Source organism: Crocuta crocuta, unplaced genomic scaffold (assembly GCF_008692635.1).
Source record: "Crocuta crocuta isolate KB4526 unplaced genomic scaffold, BGI_CrCroc_1.0 scaffold165, whole genome shotgun sequence".
NCBI classification, from domain to species: domain Eukaryota; kingdom Metazoa; phylum Chordata; class Mammalia; order Carnivora; family Hyaenidae; genus Crocuta; species Crocuta crocuta.
Window position 1 is genome coordinate 3,736,805 of NW_027530502.1, and position 11,699 is coordinate 3,748,503.

At 36.5% G+C, this 11,699-nt stretch overlaps 1 pseudogene; it reads left to right on the forward strand.

Annotated features, from left to right (window-relative positions):
* The first annotated feature begins 3,586 nt into the window (after positions 1-3,586).
* On the forward strand, positions 3,587-3,816 carry LOC144233792 (U2 spliceosomal RNA; annotated as a pseudogene).
* Positions 3,817-11,699: the final 7,883 nt, after the last annotated feature.

Consider the following 11,699-nt stretch of genomic DNA (forward strand, 5'->3'; position numbering starts at 1 on the left):
TGGGTGGCTCAGTCGGTTAAGCATCCGACTTCGGCTCAAGTCATGATCTCACCGTCAGTGAGTTCAAGCCCCACATCAGGTTCTGTGCTGACAGCTCAGAGCCTGGAGTCTGCTTCAGATTATGTGTCTCCCTCTCTCTCTGCTCCTTCCTCCCTCCCCCCCCCCTCAAAAATGAATAAATGCTAGGGGCACCTGGGTGGCTCAGTCGGTTAAGCGTCAGACTTCGGCTCAGGTCATGATCTCACAGTTCGTGGGGTCGAGCCCTGCATCAGGCTCTGTGCTGACAGCTAGCTCAGAGTCTGGAGCCTGTTTCGGATTCTGTATCTCCCTCTCTCTCTGACCCTCCCCTGCTCATGCTGTCTGTCTCTCTCAGAAATGAATAAAACATAAAAAAGAATTTTTAAAAAAATGAATAAAAGCTAAATAAATAAATCAAAGGAATTCATACTGTAGGCATTGCTGTATGACTGACTTCTTTAACTTAATGTTTTTGTGATCCATTTGTTATCTGTTACCAATATTTTACTTACTGTTATTGCTTAGTAGTTTTTCATTATATGGATGTACTACAGTGTCTTTACCCATTTACGTGATGAGGGACATTTGGTTTGATTTCCCGTTTTGGAGTTTATGAATAAAATTGCTCTCAACATTCTTATCCACAAATTATTATATGAACATATTTTAATTTTTCTTTCATCAAAACCTAAGAGTGAAATTTCTCGGCCTATGACGAATGTATGTTTAAATTTTTAAAAACTGCTTAAATGGCTTTTTAAGTTGTACCACTTAACATCCCCAAAGACAATATATGAAAGTATCAGTTGCTTCACATCCTGATCAACACTTAATATTATCATATTTTTTATTTCAGCCATTTTTCTAGGTGTCTTTCAATATCTCATTATGATTTTTATTTGCATTTCTGTGATAAAGGCATTGAGCATCCTTACATGTACATATTGGCCACTCATATTTTGTTTTATTATCTGTTCAACCTCTTTGCTCACTTTATATAAATTGATGAATCAGCTTGTTAATTTCTGCCAGAAAGTCTGCCAGAATTCTCATTGAAATTGTATTAAATCTATAGATCAATGTGGGGAAAGATGCCATCCTAATGAGTTTTTCAATCTAAGGATATGATGTACCTCTCCCTTTATTTAGGTCTTCTTTAATTTTTCTGAGCAGCTTTTGGTAGGTTTGGATATAGGACTTGCATATCTGCTACTGAAACTATCATTAATTGTGATTATAAATGGTTTTCTAAATTTTATTTTCCAATTGTTTATTATTAGTATGTGCAAATGCAATTGAATTTTGTACAATTGTGGTGGGTTGAAAAATGTTCCCCAAAATTTGTCTCAACTCAGAACTTGAGAATGTGACCTCACTTGGATATAGGATCTTTGCAGATTTAAGTCAGTAAGGATCTGAAGACAGAATCATCCTGGATTCAGCTGAGTAAGTACAATGACTGCCATCCTTATAAGAAGAGGAAAGTACTCAGAGAGAGACACATACAGAGACGTCCATATGAAGATGAAGAGGCTTGAGTGAAGCCAGGGGCTATCAGACACTGGAAGAGGCAAGGAAAGATTCTTTGCTGTAGCATCAGGGCAGGTTGTTCAATATATAGTTTTGTAGCTGTTTATGTAGACAAGTCCCCTTGTATATTTTGCCTCTCATTTATTTTGGCATATGTGCTGATTATAAATTTATTACTTCTTCACTCCAAACCCATAATTTTTTTGTCCTGCATTTTTACAGTAAAGCAAAACCCCACAAACATCCCTACTTTGTTAGCCACACTCTGTCCCATGAGGTGGGAATCTATTGTTGTAGGAGGAAATGTCTTCCAAATTTTTTGTTGCTCCCTTGGCTATGCTCCTCAGTCCCACGTAGCAACTCCTGTATTCCTAAGGATCCTTTTCTTCTCATTTTAGTCATTAACCACTTTTACAAATTAATGTGGTTTTTTGTATTAAATATTCCTGCTTAATAGAGTGACATCTTTAAAGTATTGACAGGAAAAAGCTGTCAACATAAAAGTCTACATGCAGTGAATATAGCTTACCAAATAAAGGAGAAATAAAGACTGCAAATAAACAGAAACAGAATTTGTTACTAGCAGACCTACATTATAAGAAAGAATAAAGAAAATTCTTCACATAAAAAAAATACCAGAAAAAACTGCAATCTACACAAGAAAATTAAAAATACCAAAAATTGCATAAACAAAGTTAATTAAAAAACTCATTTCAAATATTTTTGAAGTCTGTTGATTGTCTGAAACAAAAATAGGAGATGCATTTTGTGGGATCATAGCTTAAGTAAAAGTATAATGTGTAGCAAAACTAGCATGAAAGATGGGAAGAAAGATTGGGGACACATTGTTGGAAGATTCCTACATTACAGAGTAAGTGGTATAGTATTATTTGAAGATAGACTGTAATTAATTTTAAAAACAATCTCTATGACAAACTTTACAGCCAGAAAAATGAAAACTTTTGCTCACACCGAAGACAGCACACAAATACTTTTTGTGACTTTATTCATAATCATCAAAATATAGAAGCAACCCCAAATTTCCCTTACCTGCAGAATAGATAAACAAACTGGCACATTCATATCATGGGATACTATTCAGCAATAAAGAGAAACAAACACCTGATATATGCAATGAAATGAATGAATCTCAAAAGCATTATGCTAAGTGAAGGGCCCAATCTCAAAAGATTATATACTGTGATACCATTTCCATAACATGCTAGAAAAGGCAAAATTATGGGGACAGAAGGCAGGTGTGCCAGGACTGAAAGGGGTAAGAAGAAGGACTGACCACCATGAGGGTTGGGGAATTTTTTTTAAGATGACAGAACTGTTGTATGTATTGATTGTGAGGTAGTTACATGCCTGAATGCATTCATCAAAACTCATAGAACTGTATACTAAGAGTAGTCTATCTTACTGCATATAAATTATATCTTAATTTAAAATAAAATGGAAAAAAAGTTGTCAGTTTCACCACTCAAATTACTGGTGTCATATCTATCCCTGTCTGTAATTTGACCGTGTACCAGAAAGTTTATTTTATTGTATTTTATTAAGAATATTTTTTATAACATAAGAATTTAATTATAGTCACTTAAAACATATTAAGATTAAATTGCTCTGGCCATTATTTATGGAGTAGTTGGGAGGCTTCTATTGCCCAACTGTTTGTTTGTTCAGAATCCCAAGGTCTCACCTAAAGAAAAACCTGGGTTGGCATAATTTCATCTCAGCCAACATCCCCAAGATGGTGTGTGACCTTGTCTTCAGGAATGCATCCTAGGCAAGCATCTCATTTTTTGCATTAAGATCTCCACTTTGACTGCAGTATGGCTGAGTGCTAGAGCATGTGACCATGCACAGGAACAGCAATGCCAAAGAACATCATGCCAGTTGCTATCTGGGGCATACGGCCAAACTCACTGCTACTCAAAACCTAGCAAAAGTTTCAGTGGAAAACAATAATTATGGAGGATTACTCTAAACATGTGCCATCTAGTCTCTCCTCTGGACTCTTTAAAATTTGTCCCTGATCGCTTCTCAGCCTTTTGGCTAAGATCAAGTGTAGTAAAATTTGTTCCTGAGTTAAATTAGACCATTCAAGACAGCAACCTACCTGACAACATCATGGTGGCCTCTATGAATTGATGTGATTCAATTGCTATTAAAGGCCCAGATTGAGGAAATTTATAATAGAGCTCAATGAAGCTCATTGTGTTTATCAAAGATATTCTTCACTTTGGTGCACAGTGTCTACCTCTTTCCTCAGTATAACATACAGTTGTGTTTCTCTTGGTCAGCATTGTGACACAGAAACTAAGACTGGTCCTACTGCTTATTTTTTCACTCACAGCTAGAAATTTTAAAGATGAGTCTAGCTTAGTATTGGTAATATTGCATGCAGGGTTTAAGAAGGTGAATTTCATGAACTAACCTACTTGTAGTCACTTTACTTTCACTATGACTCATTTTTCTTACTCTTGTTAGTTCAATTCATCTTGCTATTGTATATTATAGCCACCTAGCAAAAGATGAAATATAAATAAATTCAAAATTGCATACATGTCTAGGGACTTGTGATCGGTTTCCCTGTGGGCTAAATAAAGCAAATGTGCCCCTGTTCTCTGGCCCTGACAAAATTCAATCTTCTGCATACAGAAAAGAGTGAAACAGCCAGCCATTTAGGCCACACTTTTACTATCACTACAATTTTTGTCAAAATCATAGGTCTCAAAAAGTAAAAAGAAAGATTACCTTTAATGACACTTTCTTTTTATGATGATTCAGATTATTCGTTCTTATTTTGGTTTACCTGCAATGAAAAATACACCACAATTTTTAATCTAAGAAAATTATTTGATGATACTGTCACTGTAATATAATCCAAGGGAGCTATAAGACTAAGAGCAAAATGAGACTTGGCAAGTAGGGCACAGCATTTGCTTGACCTGTCTACTACATACAAGAATACACAACATATAACCTAACACCAGTACTATTACTTTTCTTTTTTACTTCTCAGCCATAAATTTGCTGTTGCAAGACTGGGGTGATAGTAGTAATTATAAATTTATTTTGGAAGACCTAGATTCTAACCCTGACTCTTCTGGGTTCCCTGAGTAGGCCACAACCCTTAGGACCTCAGTTCTCTCCCATGCCAGCAAATGATTGTGACCCTGAGTATAAATAAGGACCCCTTAGCTAATAACATCCATAAATCAATGAATAATTACTGAACACCTGCCATGCTTCTAGCAGGCACTGACACCATAATAAACACATGTCCTATCTTCATGGATCTATTAGTGTATCATCTACCTGGTTAGTCATATGTCTGTTTATGAGTTGTCAAAATTTTTAGAAAACATTGTGTTAGATCTCAAATTTAAAGGTACATTATAGATAAATCTCAAAGTCCCATCTATAGTATTATTGAAACACAACATCTAACAAATTACTGCAACAAACATCAAAAAATTGTACACTAACACCCAATTGTATTTACTTCAATGTACAGGGCTTTCCAAATCCCAGACTGTACCTTTCCTCTCCCAATACACTTCCTGTGAGTTTCCTCCTCTGTGTTCTTTTCCCATTCTTCAGTAAATAAGGATAGACTCTCAACATTTAGATTAACACTTCTTTCCACCTGTGAAGTGATCCAGATTTTAAAGAGGATGCAATAAACACTATTACTATCTTTTAGTCCATGTATATATACATGATCTTAGATTCAAGAACATACCACATGTGAAGATTTCCCAAGGTGTTCTTTTTGAGAAAAAGAAGTATGTCTGTAGGAATGTGTCTGTGTGTGTGTGTGTGTGTGTAAAACAAAGAAAATCCAGGTGTAAATTGTTGTTATAAAAATAAGTTGGCCTGTTATAAAGGGAAAGACTATTTGAAATGAATATAGTTAAGAGAAACTGATTCATATACTATTAAAACTGAAATGGAAAGAAAATGGAACAAGCATTTCATTTTCCTCTCATCATTTTAGAGCTCGAAAAGATGAACAGGAAGCAAAGATTTGTCCAGAAATGCAACTGTGTTTTCACAATTTTAGTAAGCCCAAATAGGATAAAGTCCAACATCTGCAATTTGAGAAATGATTTTTATCATTTTAGTAAAGTCTATTTTAGCACATGAGCAGATACCTTTTTTATGCGCTCTGCAATGCATAACCTTATCCTGTCCTCTAAAGCTTTCATTTTCCCCAGAATGACCTGACAGCCAGCTGAAAGCTCAAGATGGGCTGCCTGACTGATTATACCCTGGGAATATTTATGTAACTTCTTGATGACAGCAAAATACTGAAAAGAGGATACAGGAGATAAAGTAATGGAAGCTGGCCTAACTTAAGCCTCATGTAATCCCTAGCATCTCCTAAATCACAAGGTAAGATTAGTCAGTGATAAAAATTCTTTAACAGTTGGCAGCTGTCTAAAAGCCAGCATTTTCCTTTTGAGCGGACTGTCAAATTTAGAGAATTTATGACCTGACCTATCAAAGATATTACTTTCAAGTCCTTGACCAATTTAATAAACATTACAGACAACTATTATTATGTGGGTTTATTTTTTTTTATTACTTTTATTGTTTCTTAGCTGAGTTACATCCCAGGCAGGTTCACACGGTGAACTGTTGAATGCTACACCAAATCACAGTGGCATCTGATCAGGCCAAAGCTCAAGAAATGGTTTTCCTCTTTACTTCTGATTTTTGAATGACTTTCATTCCAAATGTGAAAAGGAGTCTTTCTTCTTTCCTATATGTATGGCAAAAATAAAGAATCTCTGACCTCTTAAAAATTGTCTCAATTTTTAGCTTTTAAGAAATAAGAAATTTTTCAACTCTTTTCTGGAGTCCAAGGAATAATATTACATAAAGCTCCATGCAATACAATGCAATTTTTAAAAAGCTTTATATGAGCAAGGATGATTCAGAGTGATGATTGGAGAACATAAAACATTGGATATTATGCAAATATATCATTATAATAAGCTTCTTTAATATAACTTTGATCACTATTAGGATGCCTGCATTATTACATTTATTTAACATCTTCTATGTAGCCTGATTCTTTCATTACAATGTAATGTGGATATACTGGTCTTAAGTCAAAAGTACATTCTACTATGATGAATCTACCTGGGATTCTCTCTCCAGGACCCAAATAGTTTTAATTATTAGATTGCTTTCCTCAGTGAAAGATACAGTGAAAGGGAACATTACTTTCTGTTAAATTTAAGAAGCATGTAATATAATATATCAAATCTACAGTGGATAAAAGCATAGAAAAATTCTCTCCATTTCTTTTGCTAATGTGCATAAATACTGTGCTCCAGGCACAATGAAATGCTCCTGCTTAGGAGCCCTATTAACATTTAAATATAATAATAAAAGCACAAAATGCCACCACAGCAAAACTGACACTTTCTCCCCATGATCCTCTAATATTGGACTCTTAAGGACAACCTTCAAAAAATACATGCACAGAAGTTATAGGTTCACCCAAAAGTCAACAATATAACTAAAAAAGAAAATCAGAACCTACAGTTGGCTCCAGGGAGTGAGAATTAAATAGAAAATTTCTGTATATATTTTGAATTTTGTTCAAATGTTTTGGTTCAATAAGTGAGGGATGAAAAAACAGCAAAAATCCAATTTGAGCCTCACAGTTACCAATCTTAAATGTTTTCTTAAAGTCCACCATATTTTATTCAATTAAACTGGAACTCTAATAATAATACTCAAAACATCCATTTTGATAGTTTAATTTCAGATCTAGTAAAAACTAAAATACAACAATATTGGCAATATAGAAAATCTTAATATTAATGATTAGGATAACTACTGTATCAGGGTTTCAGCAATCTGTGTTGCAAATTAAGGGATTTATTATAGATATTAGACTTTACTCAGTAGTGGGAAGAAACACAAAGTATACTGTTGGAGGCCGGCTCTGGCAGGTCCAGGGGTCCCTGAAGGATGGACGGTGCTGGCGAGAGAGAGTGAGAGAGCCCCGAGATTCTTTCTGATCACCAGGCAGGCATCTCTGTTCTGTCGGTTTTCGCGTCTTTATTTTTAGGTTCAACAATAACATGACATCAGAAGACAGAATTTTTACAGGGGTTAATTATTTGTAACAATTATTGTAACAAGATGCTTTGATCAGAGGAAGGTGTACAGAAACAGGCTTTACAAAAGTATTCTTGCAGAACGTCCTCATATTCTTGATGTCAGTCCCCCAGATTAAGATACTAATAAACTTATTTTACATGGGTAGGCCTCTAGACAATTTTTAATCACAAGAGGAAGAATATATATTAGGCTTGTTCCTAAGTTGCTTGAGCAAGCCTTTTCCTTGATGCTGAATGTGCAAGCACCATGGGGCCATAAATATGTCAGTCCTTGCATCTGGGTTTATGTGTTAGCTACTCTTACCTATCCTCATCCCAGCTGCCAGTGTAAGGGAGGGTGTTTGTGGAATGTAGGCCTTGAGGAAGGGACTGCTATGCTTCACCAATTAGCAAAGATATATGTAGTAACTATGTTCTGCCCTTATCTGTACCTTAACCCCAAGATAGGCTCTTTGTCTCAGGGCCAGGCTCATTTGTAACTCTTGTGTTCTTAACCCCCTTTATTATCTAAGTCTTGAATCTGCAAGACCCATAGGAAGAGCCTTTTGACAATCATCCATAGAGCTTTCATCTAAAATCTCTTTTGTAAAGGCAGGGATACGCTTTTCCTTATGAGGTATCTATGTTCAGAATATGGGTCTGACATGGAATATTGTGAGGCCTGGTCAATACCAGCAGGCTCATTTCCAACATGAGCCAGTTGTAGCAGAAAGAGATACCAGTTTTCGTTTCTCATGGCAGGAGCTGTGTAAACACTGCCATTTCCTTGCTGTGATTGCCATCCAGAGAGGCCGGTGCGGCTCCCGGCAGTATACGTCCAGAAGGCAACGGTTGGAGAATCAGCTCCAGAGGACAGGAAAGGGACCTGATGAAGTCTATGGATAACTGTTGACCCTGCATCTGTTGATGAACTCAAATTCACTATAGGTCAGTAGGCCCTATAGTGAGGAATAAAAGCTGGATATAAAAAGAAGTAGAACAAGGTAGACTGAAGTCTTCAAAGACATAGCTAAATCAATGAAACCACTGGAATGGGTGTCTGTCTCTCAATGCTTACAACCTCCATCACAATGGTGACCTACAGATGAAGCTGGTACTTGTTATCACATGGGCCTGGTCTGAGACTCAGAGTCTAAAAGGATGATCTGGAGAAGCTACAAGCACAGATTATGCCCTACTCAGTCCAACAAGAGGAACTAGCAGATCAGCATCAAACTTCCTGTTTGATGTTCTGCAGTACACATTAACCACTATGAGTACATCTTATCTGTTAGATAAGAAAGAAATAGAAGAAGAGGGAATAGAAGGAACTGAGATAGATAAATAGATACATGATAGATAAATAGATGACAGAAGATAATGCATATGAAAACACATTCATATCAAAATAAGAAATTATCATAACTATTATACTTCTTGTTTCTAATCAGTCATACAGTTGTAGCTGTTATATATACCTTCCTTCTTCCACCATTCATTACACATTCCCTCTGCCTCTGAAGCAATTTGGTTACTCAACTTTCCTCACCTGGTAAGGTGACTCAAACCTTTATGTTTGAAGTCTTTGGGCCATCCGTATTAGATCATTATGTTTTTTTCCCATTAACTCTTATGCCAGGTGATGGAAGTTTCTAAGAGGCACTCCAGACATACACTTCCAAACCCAACACAGCATAGTAACAACATAATTACTCCTTTGATAATCAAGATAAACAACTCAGGCACCACAGCACCTCCTTCTGTGCCTGCTGATTCACTAGCATGAGAAACCCAAAGTGACCAGTAAAAGCTTCCAGTACTGTGTCCCTGGTAGAAGCATTACTCTCTTGGGAACTCTGACTTCTAAATCAGCAGAGCCTAAATTCATTGGAACAGGAGCCAACATTTTGCTAGTGGATCACTAGGGAAACTGTGAGGATCCACTCTCATTTTCACTCCTTGATTCCAGGACCGATGAATTCTGGATGTGGGAAAAACAGCACCATGTATTGTACACTGATGGAAAGCATGTACCACATCCTGAAATATACTGTCTCAACCCTGCAGTGTGTTGTCATATACCTGATGCTGTAATAACATTTTCAAAAGATCATTTCACCACTCTATCTGGTCTCTGCTAACTATAATAGAGGGTTTTTAAAAAAGCATTTTCCAGGTAAATAGTTACATACCAACTTATGAGAGTATGTTAGTTTCCTTCAAAAACAAAATTACATCTGAAACAGCAGCTAGAATTGGAATTAACATCCAATTAAGGGTGTGCCAATCCACTAACATTCTCCAAGCCCATCTGTCTGCTGCACAAGCTAATATGCAACTTGTGTGAATATGTGAGTCACCATTTTGCAAGAGCCCAGTGGTTGCCATATTCTCTACAATCACTTCTAATGTGAACTATTGTCTTTGATTTACTCTTTTGGTAAACAGAAAAAGTTCTATGAGCTACCTACCATATGGTCTTCCTTATTAAAATAAGCAATATTCCATTGGTTGGTGAACTAATGCAGGTGCTAAGGATGCCTATTATGACTATGCATTCCCAAACTGGAGAAGTAATTACAAGATGGATTTAAGAGCCCATTGGTCTACTTATATTCAAATCAAAGTCCACTGATTACCTTGTATCCACAAGCCACTTCACTGACTGTGGACCGCAATGGCATTGAGGGTTTCTAGAAATAAGTGTCAGTTATGAGACCACTATCCAGTAATTGCCAAAACACTGGTTATTTCTCTTCTTTACCTTACTACCCTGATAAATAATAATAGGTCCCTTTAAGGAATGTTGAGATTTCCATATAAGATGTTGGCTATGTCAAAGGATAACTCCTCAAGGTAACCTGGCTTCCCCTTTATCCAAGGAACTCTATCTGGAAACTGGCTCATGTCTGGGAATTAATCAAGAGTACATGACTGCACTGTTGTTATTCAAGTCAGACTTTTGTTCCCAGACCTAGAATTTGCCACTTAAACAATTCAAGTAAGACTATAAGAGGTTTTAAAAATATTTCAGTTTGACAAAAATCTCTCTCTCTCTGCAGATCAAATTCTGAACACTGATTCAGCTCTGTTGTCTAATATGGTAACTATACTCACCTTGCTTTTTGCAATTAAGGGCCACCAAAAGGTGGTGCCACTCAGGATCTCATCATCTCCTTTGAGCCATTTCCTTTTAACAGCCATTTTAATGACAGCATACCCACTGTCAGTCCTCATCTATAAAGAATAGCCAGTACAGAGGTCTTAAAGAATACTGGTCTCCTTTACAAATATATTTCTTATAGTTTATATGCAGGAAGTATTCTCTGGACCCTCCTATGAAATACAGCTCAGGGTTAGGTGCATAGATCTTATGTAACATACCACATCTTGCATTATAATTTCCTAAGCCTTTCCTAAGGTCTATAGTATGTCAAAGAACTCCTGAAATTTCAACTTTAATTAGTGTAGGTCATCTTTGGGCCCATGTTTCAATGAACTAACCAAGTCCTCTTAGAGCAATACTAGCTGCTTAAGCTAAAATATGAAATACAGAATCTCTGCTTATTTCATCCATATTGACAAATTCAGTCCATTCCATGACTGTACTTCTCTCACACTGTTCTACCTTTGGATTCATTCCCATACATGTTACACAGGATTCTATCAATAAAAATTGGGAAAATCTTGCAGTTATCTTTGTGTATATGGCACTATTTCATGTGTCACATTTTCCACCCCCAGGACTGGCCCCAGGGTTTTAGTCTGGCTACAGATCTAGAAAATATTGAATAGAGATAGGTCTTGAGAAGGATCAGCAGTGCTTTGCAAGGCTTTTACTTCAAAGAGACTTTATGTTCTTCAGAGAAGTAGAAACCAACCTCCACACACAATGGATGAGGAGGCTCTTCTTCTAGCAAAGGAGGCTAAACAGAATTAAGAAATTCAATGTCCTCAGGATCTGTCTATATGTCCCCATTTCAATTTTTTAGTTTCCACTTCTTCCAAATCCATGTAATCAAC